A 20,883-nucleotide genomic window follows, 5' to 3' on the forward strand; every position below is an offset into this window, starting at 1 on the left:
GCAGCCAGTGCAGTGATCTTTCCATCTTGCAGCTGTTTAGAGTAAATCTCATGTAAATCCCTTTGTTTACTACACATATTTACCAAGCTGGAGTGCTTTACCATTTACTTGTTTTCCTTGCGCTCCTGTGTTTGAAGGACCAGTTTGAATGGTCACAGGCAGTGGTCCAAGCTGTTGCCATCTCTTGCATCTCTGGATCTAGCTATTCCTGTAATCACCGTATCCCTAGACTTGGCCATGACATAAATCAATAGTCTCCCTTTCTGTTAAAGGATAGAAGTCACTTGCAATCAAACACATCTTGGTCTTTGTCAGTGGCAGTGAAGCACTGTAGGTGTCAGAACTCAGAATATGAAATGGATTGAATCACAAGGGTGTGATCTGGGAACTTGTCTCTGTGATACTATTGCTAAGTAAATGGCTAAAACATGGGTTATTGAGTAAGGAGACTCAGAGAATGGTTTCTAGGAAGGCCTGAGGTCTAGTGTGTAGCTAAAATTAGTCTGTGTATTTCATTTTGTTTTGCTCTCTAGCATTTTAATGCAAAGGTTATGCCTTACTTGCAGAATGAATGGGGAAGAATTTCAATTGAAATGGAATCATCTCATCGTTAAATATATGATCAGACTTACTGAGACAACTGTCTGGGACTAATCTTTATTGAAATAATTCATTGGAAACTATTTATTTCTTCTATACCCCTTGCTATACTCAGTTTTTCTACCTTTTATTATGTAAATTTTGTTTACTTATGCTATTCTAGAGAATTGCCACCATTCCTGATGTTCAATATTTATATTCTCACCTATTTCTTGATTAATCCCTAAAATATTCATATTTATTACATATATTTACATATGTTACATATAAAAATATTCATATTTATTACATATATTTTAGAGAGCTCAAATTTTGAATTTCAAGGAACTTACATATTTATCTCTTTTTTTTCTTTTTTATTTAAGAAAGGATTAATTAACAAAACCATAGGGTAGGAGGGGTACAACTCCACACCGTTCCCACCACCCAATCTCCATATCCCAACCCCTCTCCTGATAGCTTTCCCATTCTCTATCCCTCTGGGAGCATGGACTCAGGGTCATTGTGGGTTGCAGAAGGTAGGTGGTCTGGCTTCTGTAATTGCTTCCCCGCTGAACATGGGCGTTGACTGGTCGGTCGGTCCATACTCCCAGTCTGCCTCTCTCTTTCCCTAGTAGGGTGGGTCTCTGGGGAAGCGGAGCTCCAGGACACATTGGTGGGGTCTTCAGTCCAGGGAAGCCTGGTCGGCATCCTGATGACATCTGGAACCTGGTGACTGAAAAGACAGTTAACATACGAAGCCAAACAAATTGTTGAGCAATCATGGACCCAAAGGTTGGAATAGTGGAGAGAAAGTGTACTCACTGCAAACTCTAGTGTACTTTTGCTTTCAGGTATATATTTTGCAGTAGTTTATGGATACGTGTGAACATATGCTCTCTCTCACAGAAACTGGTGTATATCTAGGTTTTGGGACTTTGTTAGAAAGTGAACCACCTGAGATGAAATTAGAGTATACTATGAAAGGAAAGGTCTCACCCAAGTAATGAAGCTGAAGGGTTGTCATTCCACACGTGAAGTCTCTGGACACAGTCTGAAGTGAAGCATGTTGAGGTGGCAATCGTTGCGTTGGTTAGGTTGTGATTGGCAGATGCAATATTATTTAATATTTGTTTCTTTTGCATTATATGCTTTGTTTCCTAGAGTTCATTTTATTCTCTTTTCATAATGAAAGTATTTGGACTACTGATATTTTCTTTTTCTGAATGCAACTTTCTCTAAACCATTTATGTCTGGATGTATTGTTGGACTCCTGGGTTGATTGCAAGTTTGTGTTATTGCAAACTGTACTGCTATGAACATTAGGTGTACATAGATCTTTTTAGAAGGATGTATTTGTTTCATTTGGATATATCCCCAGGAAAGGCATTTCCAGGTCATAGAATAGATATATTCTAGTGTTTTGAGAGGTCTCCAGACTGTTTTCCACAGAGTTGGACCACTTTTTTTTTTTTTTGAAAAGACTGTGGGATAATAGGGGCTCAATTTCATACAGTTCCTACCACCAGAGTTCCATATCCCTCCATTGGGAGTTTCCCTATTCATTATCCCTCTGGGAGTATGGACCAAAGATCTTTATGGGGAGCAGAAGGAGGATGGCCTGGCTTCTGTAATTGCTTTTCCTCTGGACATAGACATTGGCAAGCAGATGAAATTTGGGGTCTTCATGTTGGAAGGAGCTAGGAATTATAATTTAGGCATATTTTGAGGGGTCCATGACTTTTTTAATTTTTACCTGAGCCCAACAGCTAACAAGCAGGTGGGCTAAGAGTATTGTCTGGAGCGATAGTGTCAGAGTTGAGGATAGGATTCAAAAGCTAGATTAGGGCAGAAAGAAGCTCTTAAATAGTTCTCTTTCTGCTCTCTGCTCTCTCCACCCCTAAACACACACAGACATAGCTGGTGCCAGCAACACTACTTGAGACTGGGGCTGAAACACTCAAGTCTGGTGTGTGTCCCTTGCCTTTTTTTTTTTTAACTTAAAAGTTCATTTTTTAAAAATTATGCTACTGTTCATTTCATTGTTTTCTCTTTCTAAAAATATTTAATTATTTATCATTTTTTCATTGAGGGAACAAAGAAATTGAGAGAGGAGGAGAGACACAAAGAAAGAAATACCTACAGCACAAACAGTGAAGCTTCTTCCTGCAGGTGAGGACCAGGGATTTGAACCCAGGTCCTTGCACATGGTAACATATGCTCAAGTAGGTGTGCCACAGCCTGCCCCTTCACTGATCTCTTTTTGTCTTCCTTTTGATTTTAAGTTTGCAATCTTCCCTGTAGTTTTGGTAAGAATTCAGAAGGGGTCAAATGTAAATGCCTGTTTGCAACTCTGTTATCTTTAAAGCTGGAAGGAATGTCGATTATCAAGTTATCTCTCTCCTGAAGCTAAGCTGATCTATGCTGAGTGAGTTTAGTTTTATTTACTCAATAATTAGTGTCAGGTTCTCACAATCACTGCTTTTATGTTTTCTCATAGTTTAGGTTTTGGAAATTGTGGTGACTCTTTTTAAAATTGTCTTTACGGGTACCTTAGTGACAGGTTATGAGAAGCTATACTGGAATCCAAAGACCATTTTGAATGAGAAACCATTGATTTATTATTATTATTAATTATTATTATTATTATTATTTTAGAAACTTATGTGACATGATTGGATGAAAGACAAGAACTGGGGATGCTGACTGTGGATACTATATTTTCTAAAAGATAAAAGCCTTTTACTATATTAAAGAAGCCTGAAGCCTATTTAAGAATATCCAAACATCACAGGTGCTCAGTGGGTGCTCAGACAAGTACTTAGCTGACTGCTTCCCTTATAGTCCAACTCCTCAGAAGAAGGATTGGTATCCATTCTGAGAATTTGTGACACCTTATCTCAATAATGAATTGAAAAGAGAGCATGATTTTTCAGGTAAATTAAACTTTATTGGACACAAAAACATGTCAGGACATGAGAGAAAGAGAGAGAGAGGGAGAGGGAGAGAGAGAGACTGAGAAAGAGATAAGGAGCAAGAAAAGGGGACTGAGAACTGACTTATAACTTTGATGGTCACATGGTAGTCCTGGAAAGAGAGCAAAGTGATCAGTTTCCTGCCTTTAAATTAAAAACCACCGCCAATAATTCCCAAGCCATACCTGTAACCACTCCTGTCTCTGGGTGGTACCTCCTCTCTTAGCATTCCTAGTCATACCTGTAACCACTCCTATCTGGGTGGTGCCCTTTCTTTGTCAACAAAAGGAAGAGATCAGAGAAACAAAGGGAATTAAATAGCTGCGGGGCTTTCAGGTGTAGGTAGATTTTTGTTTGTTTGTTTGTTTGTTTTGTTTGAGGAGTAGCCAATAGAAGATTTCAGCCTGCCCGACTATTGTGTGGACAAAGACAGGGATATGCAGGCTTGTTGGACTGCTCTTGCATTAATCTAAATTAGAGATGGTGTTAGTTTATACAGGTATAGCAAAGGTGAAGGGAAGTGGTCAGAGCCCACTTCTGACTACAGGTAGATCCAACATATTATAATAAGGAATACGAGGCCAGGTGGTGGCACACCTGGTTAAGCACAGACATTACAGTTCACAAGGACCCAGATTCAAGACCCGGGTCCCCACCTGCAGAAGAAAAGCTTCACAAGTGGTGAAGCAGGGCTGTAGGTGCCTCTCTGTTTTTCTCCCTCTCTACCTCCCCCTCCCCTCTCAATTTCTCTCTGTCTCTATCCAATAATAAATAAATAAAATAAAAAGATTTTTTTTTAAAGAAACATTTTAAATATATATATATATATATATATATATATATATATATATGAATACATTTGAGTTTAGAGAAAGAATGGCATTGAATTTACAGCAAATCTTGGGTCTAAACATCTATGAATGATTGGGGTTTCCATTTGCCTTAAGAAGATAGGAGGAGTATTTAGGCAGAATAAAAATTTAGTTTTAGACAAAATGAGATGGAGATTTCTTTTAGATGTACACGTGACAATACTGAGTAAAGATTTAGCTAAAGAAATCTGGAATTACAGGGAATGCAGGTGTTCAGTGTTCCCTGGAACAGATGGCTTTTAAGATTGTGATTGGTTTTGACATTGGGTGAAATGACCTGAAAAGCCGAAAATTGGGACATTAAGACCGTGGTGGTGGTGGTGGGAGGGCAGCACTCGGTGGTGGCATACCTGGTTGAATGGACATGTTACAATGCACAAGGACCTGGGTTCAAGCCACAAGTCCCCTCTGCCAGGCGGAAGCTTCATCAACAGTGAAGTTGTACTGCCGGTGTCTCTCTGTTTTTTTTTCTATCTCCTCCTCAATGTCTCCCTGTCTCTATATAATAGATTTATACATTAAATATTTCTTAAAAAGACTTGAGGGCACTAAACTGGTGAGATTTCAAAGCACTCAGACTAAATGTTATTTAGTAAGTACTAATGTTAAGTATTAAATAATCCCCATCACTGGTAGTGACTTGGCAATAGAAAGTAGTTGCTATTAAAGTTGTTAGAAAGGTAGAAAGAACACATAGTGAGTGCAACGTTATTAAAGTTGAAGGGGAAATGGGAAAATGATTCAAACAAGAGTTTGTGATCAACTCTGTGAGAGAGAGCTCATGTTCACACGTATCCATAAACTACTGCAAAATATATACCTGAAAGCAGAAGTACACTAGAGTTTGCAGTGAGTATCTCCCTAACACTTCCTCTCCACTATTCCAAGTTTGGGTCCATGATTGCTCAACAAATTGTTTGGCTTCGTATGTTAACTCTCTTTTCAATCACCAGGTTCCAGATATCACCAGGATGCTGGCCAGGCTTCCCTGGATTGAAGACCCCACCAATGTGTCCTGGAGCTCTGCTTCCACAGAGACCCACCCTACTAGGGAAAGAGAGAGGCAGACTGGGAGTATGGACCGACCAGTCAACGCCCATGTTCAGCGGGGAAGCAATTACAGAAGCCAGACCTTCTACCTTCTGCAACCCACAATGACCTGAGTCCATGCTCCCAGAGGGCTAGAGAATGGGAAAGCTATCATGGGAGGGGGTGGGTTATGGAGACTGGATGGTGGGAATTGTGTGGAGTTGTACCCCTCCTACCTTATGTTTTTGTTCATTAATCCTTTCTTAAATAAAAAATTTTAAAAAAAAAGAAAGCAAAAAAAAAAAAGTTGCCAGGAGCTTATGTTACCTGAAGCCAAATATGAAGTCCTCTGGTACAATTCAATTGGTCATTGTAAAAGCAAGAGGGAAGTGGAAGCATTGAGAGAACAACAGCCAGTTGCCAAGAGTTTTATGTTCTGAGACTGTAAACTGGGAATGGAAGAGGGGGGGGTGAGTTCCCATGTCCTTGGGAGCCTGTGCCTTGCAGGTAAGACTGGCAACTAGCAGGGTATCTAAAAGACAATCAACTCCAGTACAATTGCCTTGATAACCTGTTCTAAGGACTCTCTAGGAAGGATTTCAAGCCATCTGCAGGGCTGTTCACATCCAAATGGACAACACTGGCTTTGGCAGCACGTAATAGGGTCTGCTTGCAATGGGACAACAGATGGTAAAACCTATTGCCAGTGGTGCATTTGGGGGCAATGGTAACAATAGTTGGCACTGCTATTTTAAGTTGAAAGACATCATTGGAAGAGTTGGGGGACTATTCTGTGATGTTAAACAAGCTATGAATTGAACAGACCTTAATTTGATTTCTACTTAACGAAGTCACGGACATCATTGATGCTTTAAGTGTATGTAGGAGAAATTTGCACTAGTGTACTGATGTATGATGTCGGACATATGATTATGTCTTTTCGTGAGAGTGCCAGCACTGCTTCTAGGTATCCGTGCACACACAATATGATTGACATTGTGACGATCTCAATCTCTGGAGCTAGTTTTCCTTTAAGATGATCAAGAAAGATCAAAAAATGAATGATAGAGCTCATATAAACACACAGTGCAGCTTTACCATTAATGATTCTGCTTCTTATCAACAGAACCTTTCTACTATGGAATTGTTTGCAGGCTATCTCCTATAGTCTAGATAGGTCTCAAGCACAGCAAAGAAGACCTCTCTATATGAAACTACACAGGGCATCTATTCACTACTGGTCAGTGTATATCAAAGGTCATATAGCTATGTCACCGTGACTACCCTGAAACTTAATCAAAGTCACCCTAAAAGCCTGACAGTATAAAATTTCTGATCTTTAAATGGCAATGTGATGTTTGAAAACATCACAATCATCACTTAGTTGGTAACTCATATGCAATTATAACACTGTACAAATAATTATATTTTAAGTTACTGGTTAATTTATAATATGTATTTATATATGTAGATGTATAGACCTATATACTACTAATGCAGTCATGCCCTGTGAATTTTAGGGTTGGTGCTTGCATTTTATTTTGGTACCTAGAAGAACAAAACTGTTTTAACAACAGTGAGAAAGTCTTTAAAGCCAACCCTTAACATACCTGTTGACTTTCACTCTTCCATGTTGAATTATGGCTGCAATGACAGAGTGGTAGGTGAAGGAATGGACAGATAACATAGCTGGATATTGTACTACACTAGTGACTGATTATAGTTGCTTTAGAAGAATATGAAGTATGCCTGCAGTAGAGTACTCATATTCTGGATGTACTCATTTTCTGGCCTATCTGGGTTAGATAGAAGATGAAACAACTCATAGGAGCTAAGAACAGAGCATCAAACTTTGTCTAGGTGGGGTTCAAAGGTCAGGTTCAACACAGGTAACTAATCAGAAACAAGCATCCAGGAGGGACCAGACATTTCCCAGAATAGCAAGCAAGCTCTTTTTTCTAAATCATTTTGTCTCAATAAAGGCTCTTTTGTAGATTCCATTTTAATGTAGGTCTTCTGATTTATCCAAATAGGAGGAAATTCATTGACTTGTTCAATTACTGCCTGAGATTCAACATTTAAAAAAAAATTTATTACCTTTCGTTGCCCTTTTTTTTATTGTTGTAGTTATTATTGTTGCTGCCATTGATGTTGTCGTTGTTGGATAGGACAGAGAGAAATGGAGAGAGGAGAGGAAGACAGAGGGGGGAGAGAAAGATAGACACCTGCAGACCTGTTTCACCACTCGTGAAGTGACTCCCCTGCAGCTGGGGAGCCGGGGCCTCAAACCGGGATCCTTATGCCGGTCCTTGCGCTTGGCGCCACCTGCGCTTAACCTGCTGCACTACCACCTAACTTCTGAGATTCAACATTTGACACAATAGATACTGGCATGGATCTTTAAAAAGCTTATAGTCTATAGTATATGATTGACATGAAATAAATATTTTTGCTAGAATAATGAGGGTTGCAGTAAAAGTAAATTCTATGTGGAAGAGGCAATGGAAGGAGAAAAAGGAAGCTAGCCACCGTTTATAGTTTTGGTCACTGGTGAACCTCAGACATGACTTCAAGTTCAAATTCTGGGTTTTTATCCATGTCCTGTTGTCCCTAAACATGCTTAGGTGAAGACATGTCAGCATCATGTCTGTCCCAGATCCTGCCACAGTGCACACAGGCCTGATGTTGAAGAAGTCCGTGATCTTAGCCTTTTTTTGTTTGTTTGTTAAGTTACTTTTATTTATATATTGGCTAGAGGCAGCCAGAAAGTGAAAAGGAAGGGGATAATAGAGAAGGAGGTAGAGACAGAGAGACACCTGCAATACTGCTCCACCATTGCAAAGCTTTCCCCCTGCAGGTGGGGACTCAGCTCAAACCCAGGTCCTTGTGCACTGTAACGTGTACTCAATCAGGTGCACCACTTTGGAGTCCTGTGATCTTGATTTCTATTTATTGTGCTATTCAGATAACATTGTAGTTCCATGGAAACAGGACTCTCTGTTTATTTTTATTTTTATTTATAAAAAGGAAACACTGACAAAACCATATGATAAGAAATGTACAATTCTATATAATTCCCACCACCATAAGAGTATCCCATCACCTCCTCTGATAGCTGTCCTATTCTTTAACCCTCTGGGAGTATGGACCCAGGGTCATTATGGGGTACAGAAGGTGGAAGGTCTGGCTTCTCTAACTGCTTCCCTGCTGAACATGGGCATTGGCAGATTGATCCATACTTCCAGCCTGTCTCTCTCTTTCTCTAGGGGGAAGGGCTCTGGGACTTTAGGACACATTGGTGGAGTTGTCTGCTCAGGGAAGTTCGGTTGGCATCATGATAGCATCTGGAACCTGGTGGCTGAAAGAAGAGTTATCATATAAAGCCGAACAAATTGTTGACTTATCATGAACCTAAAGGGAGAGATAGAAGGACAGAGACAAAGAGATACCTACAGCCCTGCTTCATCACTTGTGAAGCTTTGCCCTGCAGGTGGGGACCAGGAGCTTGAATCTGATTCCTTGCACATTGTAATGAGTGCACTTAACCAGGTGCACCACCGCCAGGCCCTGTTTATTTTTCCTTAATATTATATTGTCTTCTCTCTTTTTTTTCTTCCTTCCATCCTTCCTTCTGTCCTCCCTTTCTTCCTTTCTTTCATTTACCAGGGTTATCACTGTGAGTCTCTGACTAGATGATCAACCAATTCTTCTTTCCTTTTATTTCCTTTCCTTTTTTTTCCTCTTCTCTTCTCTATACTTTTCATTTCTTTTATTTTGGTAGAGGGTGAGACAGAAGGTGAGAAACATCTATAACTCTTTCTTAGTGCTCCTGAAGCTTCCTCCCTCCAAGTGGGAACCAGGGACTTGAACCCAGTCCTCACACATGACAATGTATTACCCTACCAGATGTGTTACTGCTCAGTGTCTTTTCTTGTATTTCAAATGTTGACTTTTAGCTTATTTCTCAGTCTTTAGCCAGACCTGTGTATTTCATTAGATATACACTTTTCTGGTCTGGTCTCATCTTTTCTTCTACCTCTCTGGACCCTATACCTTAAATCACTTCTAAGAGAAATGTGCATATGTATGTAAAGATTTCTGTCTTGTCATATATAGCTGTGTGGTTCTCAAGGTAGGAATTTTGTCTTTTTCATTTCAGACAGGTTGGCTAGCATTTGTTTGTTTTGTTTCATTTTAAGCATCCCCAGAAGCAGAAAGCTTTAGAAAAAGCACTGAAACAGCAAACTCCAAATAAAGGAATGTTTCCTTGAGCAGATTTGATCCTTAATAAGGTGTGTGTTTGTGTTTTAGCTTTCCTAGTTTACCCATGTGTACATCCTTGAGAAATCAGGAATAAACCATGCAAGTTGTATGAGAAAGACAAATGCTCATTTCTATATAAGAAAGTTTAGGGTTTTTTTTTTTTTTTTTGTCTTGGACTGAACTGTTAAATTTCTCCAATTTTCAATTTCAAAGATTGATTTGTTTCCCTATCATCCATACTGATGATCATAACAACCATAAAATAAATATCCAATACTCATTTGTGAGAACAACTCTTTATAATATATTTGACTATAAGGAAAATAACAGATAATTGTCTAGAAATCTGCCTGATTTGTTAGATTTTGAAATAATATTTATTGTGGATAATTGTTATAGTGTTCAAAGAAATATATTTAAAATCAAGTCATATCTTTCAAACATTAAAAAAGTAAACATAAAAAATTAAACATAACAATGTGAAGAATTTCTTCAAGGACATACTCTGTACACAGATAGATTAAATGTTAAAAAGAATTTATAAATAAATGCATACTTTGAATAGGCTTGTCAGACTACTGATAAGAAGAAAGTAATGTTTAGGAGAACCAAGGCAGATGCAAATTAGAAATTTAGAATTGAAACATGCTTAGCATTCTAACCATTCATTGACAAAAGATGAATACAAAGGTTTAACTTAACAATGTAAGGTTAGAAGCAATCTCAGGAATATTTATTGAGCTAGGGAATTGTATTTCAGGAAACATTAATCCAATTGGGGGGGGGTGATATATATATATATATATATATATATATATATATATATATATATATATATCCTATACTATAATGAAATAACAATGTCAGGTAATAGAACATGAAATAAATAGTAGCCAGTTCCACTCAACAAATAGTAGTAGAGACCTGTTTTATATCGGACAGCATGTTTACAGCTAAGGATATAAAGTTGAATGGTACCAGTTATCTTCACTGTTGTATAGCACAGAACAGAATATTTGAAGAGACAAGGAGTTATGCTGGTTGAAAGTCTTAACTCTGAAGCAGTATTGTCTGAATTCAACTTTTGCATCTAGCTCTTATTAGTTCATGTTTCAGAGTCAGTAACTTAATGTTCCTGGGTCTCAGTTTTTTGCCGTGAAGTAAACTGCCACCTACCTCATACCTCATAGAGTTATCATGTAAGGAGTTGTATGAAGGTACATGGAACTGTGTCTAACACATAGTAAGCAGCAAGCGTCTGATCATTTTATTGCTTTATGATTTTAGAATAGGTGTTCAAAGTGGATTTTGTGTTCAACTTATCCAGACTTTATTGGGTAATAGGATGAACATATTAAGATTCTATCTAGAATTTTAACCCCAGAATAATAAATTAATTTACTTCAGTGTTAGCATAAAAATTGAAAATGTTTACTTCACTCAACAGTGTGACAGGTCGTTGTGTGTCACAGTCTTTGTATAGGTAGATCTCAGAGGACTAGAAGTGTATCTGCACTAAAGTGACTATCATCATTACATTGAAATACATTGTTTTTGACCTATGCTTGGATAAATGGGTTAAAATTAATTAGTCTTTGAATGCATTAATTTGATTCTTTTTCTGTTATTTCAAACCAAAAGTGAACCTGTGAAAATATCCCTGGAGAGCCTGTGGACCCAGACACACCAATTTTTAACATTCTTTACTTTCATGTTAACACTTTTTTTTCTTCATTTTAAAAAATATTTGTTTACTCCCTTTTGATGCCCTTAAAATCTTTATTGTTGTTGTTGATGATATCGCCATTGCTTGATAGGACAGAGAGAAATGGAGAGAGGAGGGGAAGACAGAGAGAGGGAAAGAAAGACACCTGTAGACCTGCTTCACCACTTGTGAAGTGACTTCCCTGCAGGTGGAGAGCTGGGTCTCGAACCGGGATCCTTATGCTGGTCCTTGAACTTTGTGCCACCTGCGCTTCACCCACTGTGCTATAGCTTGACTCCCTCAACACTTTCTTTTCATATTTATTATTATATTTGAACTATCTGAAGTGATTAGAGGGCTGGGAAGACAAACATCATAATGGTTATCCAAATGACTCTCATGTCTGAAGATCTGAGGAACCAGGTTCATTCGCAGCACTACCATAAGCCTGAGTTGAACAGTGCTCTGGTCTTTCACTCTGTATTTCTCTCTCACAAAAAAATAAAATTAAAAGATAGATCAAGAGACTTCCAGAGGCAGGGCTACAGAGTAGCAGTAGCTGCATTTCTCTCCACTTTTCTTCTCTCCCTGGTCAGCTAGGAATATCAAAGATCACCTGAGACCACAACAAGACAGGTCTAGAACTACTTTGTGAACCCACCAAATCACCGGTGAGTGCAAACACATGTGGTTCATGGATAGAGAAAAGCCTAAGGAGAGATTCCTGAAGCTAAAGCCCTTATCTATTTCCCAGGGGCTGGTAATAGTCTAACAGTTTGCCGGTTGTGGCACCCTCTCCAGTCTGTTTTACCAACGAAAAGACTGCTGAGGGGAGGAGAGGACTCTCCTAAGGCTCACCAAATGCAACTGTAGGGACTGGGAACTGAAACCTGAGTCCTTGCACATTATAACATGTGCTCTCAAGCAGATGTCCAAGGAAGATATTTTTATACAGCCATGTACCTGTGTATCGTGCCTGCTTTCTCAACAACTGAAACTGCTTACCAAGTCCCACCTTTTTTTTGCAATAGGAAAAAAAAAAGTTTGGTGGTGTTAAAAATAAAAAAACAATAAATAATTAAAATTAAAAAACAGGTCAGGTGGTAGTGCAACAGGTTAAGTGCAGGTGGAGCAAAGCACCAAGGACCAGTGTAAGGATCCTGGTTTGAGCCCCAGCTCCCCACCTGCAGGGGCGTCGCTGCACAAGCGGTGAAGCAGGTCTGCAGGTGTCTATCTTTCTCTCCCTGTTTGTCTCCTCTCCTCTCTCAATTTCTCTCTGTCCTCTCCAGCAACAACATGAATGGAAAAAATAACAATAAGGACAACACCTGGGCAACAAAGTGGGAAAAAATGGACTCCAGGGCAGTGGATTTGTAGTGCAGGCACCAAACCCAAGCAATAACCCTGGAGGGGAAAAAAATTATACATATATATATGTATATATATATATGGTGATTGCAAACAGTTGTGCCATATTATCTCTAAATATGTCATTATTATGTATTATAGAAAAACCAAAAAAATTTATTAACCAATTACAACTGTCAAAGACAGGGATATTGTACATTAATAGAATTAATCTTTTATACCTAAGTATTCAATCCAAGATCATAAATTAAATTTATCTTTAGTATCATTTAATCTGAAACAGCTTGCTAGCCTTATTTAGTTTTTTTTCTTCTTCTTCTTATTTTTTTATTTAAGAAAGGATTAATTAACCAAACCATAGGGGAGGAGGGGTACAACTCCACACAATTCCCACCACCCAATCTCCATAACCCACCCCCTCCCCTGATAGCTTTCCCATTCTCTATCCCTCTGGGAGCATGGACCCAGGGTCATTGTGGGTTGCAGAAGGTAGAAGGTCTGGCTTCTGTAATTGCTTCCCCGCTGAACATGGGCGTTGACTGGTCGGTCCATACTCCTAGTCTGCCTCTCTCTTTCCCTAGTAGGGTGTGTCTCTGGGGAAGCTGAGCTCCCGGACACATTGGTGGGGTCTTCAATCCAGGGAAGCCTGGCCAGCATCCTGATGGCATCTGGAACCCGGTGACTGAAAAGAGAGTTAACATATGAAGCCAAACAAATTGTTGAGCAATCATGGACCCAAAGCTTGGAATAGTGGAGAGGAAGTGTTAGGGAGGTACTCACTGCAAACTCTAGTGTACTTCTGCTTTCAGGTATATATTTTGCAGTAGTTTATGGATACGTGTGAACATATGCTCTCTCTCACAGAAACTGGTGTATATCTAGGTTTGGGGACTTTGTTAGAAAGTGAACCACCTGAGATGAAATTAGAGTATACTATGAAAGGAAAGGTCTCACTTTAGTAATGAAGCTGAAGGGTTGTCATTCCACACGTGAAGTCTCTGGACATAGTCTGAAGTGAAGCATGTTGAGGTGGCAATTGTTGCGCTGGTTAGGTTGTGATCGGCGGATGCAATATTATTTGATATGGATTGGGAGAGGCATATGGGAAAGTGGGCCCTATCCAAGGGTTCCAGGACTGGGGAAAGTAGGGGCTCTATAGTGGAGATGTGAGGTTCCTGCTGTCTTAGGGTTCAAAAGACAATGGATAGTTAATGTTATCATCACATTAATTGGTAATTGGGTTAACTTTGAAAAGTTCTTTTGTTACGGTTTGCTGTACAGTACCCAGTATCTTGTATATAGCTGTGCTATTGGATGCTTCTGATCTACTTGGTCTAGGCTTTTGAGAGAGTCCGCATATCAAATACACAGCCTATATATTAAAAAGATTCAGTTTGTGTTTTGAAAAACTTTGAGACATACAATTTATTTCCCCCCTCTCAATTAACTAGTGATTTATATGTCTACATTTTGCTAGGAGTGTACATAAACACCATTCCCACCACCAAAAGACTGTGACCCATCCCTCCCACCCACTCCCACCCCCCACTGGCCCAGGAAACTGCATGTCTACCCCTCACCACAGGGTTTTTACTTTGGTGCCCTGCTTACAATTTGATCAGGTCCTGCTTTTAGTTTCCCTTTCAGATCTTCTTAGTCAACTTCTGTTGATGAGTGGGATCATCCCATACTCATCTTTATCTTTCTGACTTAGCTCACTTAACATAATTCCTTCTAGCTCTGTCCAAGATGGGTCAGAGAAGGTGGGTTCACTGTTTTTGATAGCTGCATAGTATTCCATTGTGTATATATACCACAGCTTTCTCAGCCACTCATCTGTTGTTGGGCACCTGGGTTGCTTCCAGGTTTTAGCTATTATGAATTATGCTGCTATGAACATAGGAATACACACCTCTTTTTGGTTGGGCCTTATTTAGTTTTATTTGACCTTAATGATTTTTATTAATAGAAACAGTTATATTAGAGATTATACCTTGATTAAGATTTATCTATATCCTTGTGATTGGATTCAAGTATTTTGGGCTGTTTTAGTATTCTAGGCAGAAATACTACATGGATGGTAAGAATGATAATCTCTATGTACCATGTCATAGGACATTTGATGTTTATTTTTCCATTATTGGTGATGTTAAATTTGTTATTTGGTTTAGTTGTAACCTTATAGATTTACACTACAAAACTTTTAGTTTTCTTTTTGTGTATAAATACCAGTTTGGGGAGATATACTTTGAGGTGAAATCTAAGCAGCATTTTTTCAGCATCCCTTATTGATTTTCTAATCCAATCCTTCCTCATGTTTATTGGTATTCTGCTATAAAATACTTTGTTTTTTTTGTCTTGCTCTTACTTACAACAATAGACTTTCATTAAAAAAAATTCTTTATTGAGGAATAACTGTTTTACATTCAACAGTAAATACAACAGTTTCTACAAGCATAACACTTCCCAGTTTTCCATATAACTATACAACACCAACTAGGTTCTCTGTCATCCTTTTAGGACCTTTATTCTCCCCCACACCCACCCCAGAGGCTTCTATTTTGGTGAAATATGCCAATTCCAGTTCAGGTTCTACTTGTGTTTTCTCTTCTGATCTTGTTTTCAACTTCTACCTGAGAGTGAGATATCCCATATTCATCCTTCTGTTTCTGACTTATTTCACTTAAGATGAATTTCTCAAAGTCCATCTAAGATAGGCTGAAAATGGTGAACTTATCAGTTTCAATAGCTGAGTAGTATTCAGTTGTGTATATATACCACAACTTGCTCAGCCACTCATCTGTTGTAGGACACCTGGGTTGCTTCCAGGTTTTGGCTATTACAAATTGTGCTGCTAAGAATATTATGTGTACACAGATCTTTTTGGATGAGTGTGTTGGGTTCCTTAGGATATATCTCCAAGAGGGGAATTGCAGGATCATAGAAGTGGTCCATTTCTAGCCTTCTAAGAGTTTTCCAGACTGTTTTCCACAGGGGTTGGACCAATTGACATTCCCACCAGCAGTGCAGGAGGGTTCCTTTGACCCCACAACCTCTCCAGCATTTGTTACTGTTACCTTTTCTGATGTATGCCATTTTCATAGGAGTGAAGTGGTATCTTACTATTGTCTTTATTTCCATTTCTCTGACAATTGAAGAGTAGGAACATTTTTTCATGTGTCATCCCATAGGTCTCTGTTGTTGTTTTTCAGTATCTCTTAATCTCTTTTTGAGATCTCTTACTTCTTTTTTAGTTGTCTCTAATTCATCCTTGATCTTGCTAATTCTGTCTTCAGCCTCATTTATTCTATTCTCTCTCCCCTCTACTGTTTCTAGAGTTCATCTATTTTATTACCATGTTCTCATACTGCTTTAGCTTGTTCAGCTAGTTGTGTTCTTAGCTCAGCTATTTCAGCTTTCAGCTCTCTAATAAATAACCTTGAGATAATTAGTGTTTTCTTCAGGAGTCTCAATTGTTGTTTCTGCATTTCTGATGACAATTCTTTCAAACTCCTTATTCACTCCTGTGACTATTTCCTTAACTAGTGTTTAGATGTTGACCTCATTTTCTGTTTCACCCTTTGGGGTCTTTTAGCTGGACTCTTGTCCTGGTTCATTTTTCCAGTATTTCTTCTGTCCTGGTTTATTTCTCCAATATTTCTTCTTGTTGGTTTAACCATTTTATATAGTATGTTATGAGGTCCCTCTCTCAATACTTTTCAAATTACTTATCAGTCTTGCCTGGATTGACATTTTTCTAAGTAAGGTACTTAAAGAGTTCATTGTTGTGGGAATTGACAGTTGTTTCAATATTATTTTAATCCCTGACTTGGAGCACAGTGGCTTAAAAGCCTCTTTTGTTCTTTTTCTTCCCTGTAGGCTATGGGTGCCTGAGGGCTTTTAAACTATAAGTAGACTTCTTAACTTAGTCACTGACTCCTAACCAATAGATAAAGCAGAGCTGGGCAGAGATAATCCAGTGGTTATGCAAAGAGACTCTCATAGCCCCACTGCTAGGCCACCAAGGTAGAGATCTTCCACTGAGTTTCCTAGTTAGTTCTCTATCACCTGCTGTCAGCACAGTGCCTCACCACTGCTTCTCCCGCTTCTGAGGGCAGTAGCAATGGAGACTCACAGTTGCATTTGGTGAGTCTTAGAGGAGTCCTCTCCTCCCTTCAGTCTTTTTGTTGGTGAAACAGACTGGAGGTGGTGTCTCAACTGGTAAACTGCCGGACTGTTACCAGCCACTTAATATCTCCCTAGGCTCCTCTCTGTCCAGGAGCCACATGTGTTTGAACTCACCAGTGATTTGGTGGGTTCCTGATGTCATTCTTGTTTTGTCTTATTGTGGTTCCAGGTGGTCTCCTCAATAGACTTTCATTTTATGGATTATAGTGTATTAAAGTTCAAATTATCCCAGATTAGACAAGTGTAAGGCCCTTAAAATTGGTCATATGTTATGGTTATGTGTCATTTTTTGTAAATATTTTAATTTTTTACTAATGAGAAACATAGGAGAAGAGAGAAAGAGCCAGACATCACTCCTGTACATGTGTCGCTGGGGATTGAACTCAGGACCTCATGCTTGAGAGTCAGGTGCTTTATCCACTGCACCACCTCCCAGACCACATGTGTCATTTTTTTTAAACCTAACTTCATTATTTTTTGAGAACATCCTTTTTTTTTTTTTTTAATGGAATGTCCCAGGTTCTTATACCTATGCTGCTTCAGTCCTAACATTTGCTTTTTCTTTAAGAAACTCTGTTTGCTTTTAGTTAAAAAAAATAAAAGGAAAGTTGGTAACAGAATAAAGAAAAAGAGGTTCATATCAAATAGAAATCTGAAGTAATTTTTTCCCATTTTTCTAAACTTTTGATGAAAATAATGCCCTGGGAGCCAGGTGGTAGCTCACCTGCTTGGGTTCAATCTCTTGGTGCCCACTTGAAAAGGAGAACTTCACAAACAGTGTAGGAAGTCTGCAAGTCTCTCTCTCCCTGTCTTCCCATTCCCTCTTAATTTCACTCTACTTCTACCAATAATTAAGTAAAATGCAAAAATTAAAAAAAATTAGTAATGTCCCTTAGAATCTCTAGTTGTAAAAATGTGATAATTTAGGTTTGATATTCAGGTTTATGGATTTTTTATGTTTTCGTATTTTGGATAGAGACAGTGAGAAACTGAAATATATATGGAGGAGGTGCAGAGGAGGGAGAGAGAGACTGACCTGCAGCACTGCTTCACCACTCGTGAAGCTTCCCCTTTTCACGTAGGGTCCAGAGGCTTGAACTCCAGTCCATGAACATAGTAATAATATGTGTGCTCAACCAGATGCACCACCTTCTGGCCACTGAGATTCAACTTTATATATGTCCTATAGTTTAAGAATCCCAAATATATGTATTAACTTAGACATTAACATTAAAAGATTAGTTGTGGCAAGGCTGTTGGAGTTACTGGCAGAGAAATTTCAAAACCTCTGAAGTTTTATCCCTTCAATCTAGGTTTCACAATATTCCCACAGATAAATGATCACTAACTTCATAATCCAGAATTACAGGCTTACCAAGGACACTCTTCTTCATAAGACAGAGTCAGCAAAATCAACTTGATCACTAACTTCATAATCCAGAATTACAGGCTCACCAAGGACACTCTTCTTCATAAGACAGAGTCAGCAAAATCAACTGCCAAATGTGGCTGTGCCTCATCTTCTTCACCCAAAAAACACTTCATTTCAAGTAACTATTAAATTGGATAAATTATTAGATATGAAACAGGGCATCAGAAAAGTAAGGAAAGCATAGAATGCTATCTTAAAAAGCATCAACTAAGATATGAAAAGAACCATATCAGATTTTAGAAATGAAAAAAAAACCCTTGAAATTATTCTACCTTTAAATTTACCAATAAAATTAAAAATACAGATGAGAGAGATTAATGAACTGAAAGACAGCTGTACTTGAAAAATTTGTTATTATATTTCATAAGAAACTAAGGAGATAGCAATGTGAAAGAAAGACTAGGCTATATACATTAAGTATATGCCAGACTCTATTAGGATTTCTAAAAAAATGTGCTTGGTTTGGAAATACATATACTAAAATTGGAATGATACAGAGGAGACTAGCCTTGGCCTTGTGCAAAAATGACAAGCAAATTTGTGAAGAGTTTCATATTAAGAATAAATTTATGAGCTGGTGAGTGCTAGGATACAAGACAGCCAGGATGCTTGTGCTCTAAGAACCTTATCTCTAAGGAGATAAGATTAAAAACAAGTGATGCTTTTTCCTAGAAACTTCAGACTTTTGTAGACTAGAAAGCTTGTGGGAATTCCAGTCTCACTTCTTGTCACTTTCTTATTCCTGACCTTCCTCAGTCAAAGCTTTCGCACATTCTTTTATCCTGGCAAGCTCTTGGGCCATATGATTCCCAAACCATATTTATATCTTTATACTGGTCTTCAGAGAGAAGTCTGACCATCACCATCAGGAACAATAACCCACCAAAATCCATCATTTCTTTTCTAAGTTTTCTTTCATCATTATTTTTGTAGTTGTCTGGTGAATTTTAATTTGTTTCTCTGTTTCTTCTTCTCCTACACCATCCTCAAGTAAGACGTACGCTAAAGCACCACTCACTCTACAAGACCTGGCAAACAATTAGTAATTATTTGCTAAGTCAGTGAAAAAAAAGAAGCATAATTAACTTTGCCTTATGGTCCTGTGTGGGATTGGACCTGGAAGAGTCATAATTAGATCTTAAAGATTGACTATAGTCTGGATAAAGGATAACCATAATACTTGACTATAGAAAAATGATGACCTGGGGGGGGGGGGTTCCCGGAAGATGGCGGACTGAGAAGCTGCTAGTAGCTTGAGCTCTGACCACATCTCCTGGAAACGGTAGGATTTTCTGCCTTTAGTAGGCCAGTCAATAAGGGGTCCTAGCGGTGACACCAAGGAGGTGACTATAACTTAATTTGGGTTAAGAATTAGAGTAGGAAAAAAGGGGAAAAATACCTCCTCCCCTTCCCCCCCCAACCAGTCCCTGGGGACCAGCTCCTAGCAGGCTCCCCTGCTAGGAGCCTCTTTCTTTTCCAAATTCTTGTCCCACCAGGGAGTATCATTCATTCTAAGTCTATACACTTCTGAAACCTCTGGCCTTTTTTCTTTCTAAGTAGCCAATCCCCCCACTTCACCCCTCATAGCTAATTAAATAATTAAAAATAAATAAATTAAAAAAAAAACCTTTCCTTTCACTGCTCTTTTATGACTGTTTTTTTCTTATCTTTTCCTTTTCTCTCTCTCTCTCTCTTTCTTTTATTTTTTTTTCCTTTTTCTGATTCTTGTCATCCTTTCTTCCTTAATCCTACAGCTTCAAAAGCTACAGCCCCCAGGCCCCACACCACCAAACAGTGTGCTTTTTTGAATTCATTGATACACATTTGGGAATTATTTTGGGAAAGAATTCTGACTCAGTGTGGACCCTCACTGCGAGTGTCTCTGCTCAACTTCCCTTCCTCCTTTAGCCACCCCTATAATATACATTGGATAGTATATTTTCATAACTGTCTATTTCAGCTATCCTTGTCTAGTCCTGAGGTTTTTTTTTTTTTTTTTCTCATTCTTAACAATCAGCTGCCTCTGATCACAAGGTTTGAGGTAATCTGGGACAGGGTTTTTATTTTATTTTATTTTGTTTTTACCCTGCTCTATTTTACTATTAATATTATATAAAGGCATATATCTTTCCCCCCTTTAGGTTGATCAGAATTAACTCTTAGCATATATTTCAGTGCTAGGGTAGTTGGCATCTTATCTATTGTGGGAGGAACTTGTCTCCTTAATCCTACCTCCTCTACAGACTCTCCAGTCCCTCCCTCTCCTAGGTAATCAAAAAAATTAAATTAAATTAAAAATAAAGTAATAAAAAAAACTTTCCTTTCACTGCTCTTTAATTACAGCTCTTTTTCTTATCTTTTCCCTTTTCTCTTTCTTGTCCCTTCTTTCTTTTTCTTTTCTTTTTTTTATCTTGTCATACACTTCTTCCTTCCTTCTTTGCCTTTCTGAATTTGTGAATTATTTTGGTGAAG

General features: G+C 38.5%; 1 non-coding gene across 1 annotated transcript; it reads left to right on the forward strand.

Moving 5' to 3' along the window:
- The first annotated feature begins 18,864 nt into the window (after positions 1–18,864).
- Positions 18,865–18,971, forward strand: LOC132533236 (U6 spliceosomal RNA). Its single transcript, XR_009545137.1, has one exon. It is a non-coding gene; the product is annotated as a U6 spliceosomal RNA (small nuclear RNA).
- The last annotated feature ends 1,912 nt before the right edge of the window (positions 18,972–20,883 follow it).

Source organism: Erinaceus europaeus, chromosome 15, assembly GCF_950295315.1.
Source record: "Erinaceus europaeus chromosome 15, mEriEur2.1, whole genome shotgun sequence".
Taxonomy (NCBI): Eukaryota; Metazoa; Chordata; class Mammalia; order Eulipotyphla; family Erinaceidae; genus Erinaceus; species Erinaceus europaeus.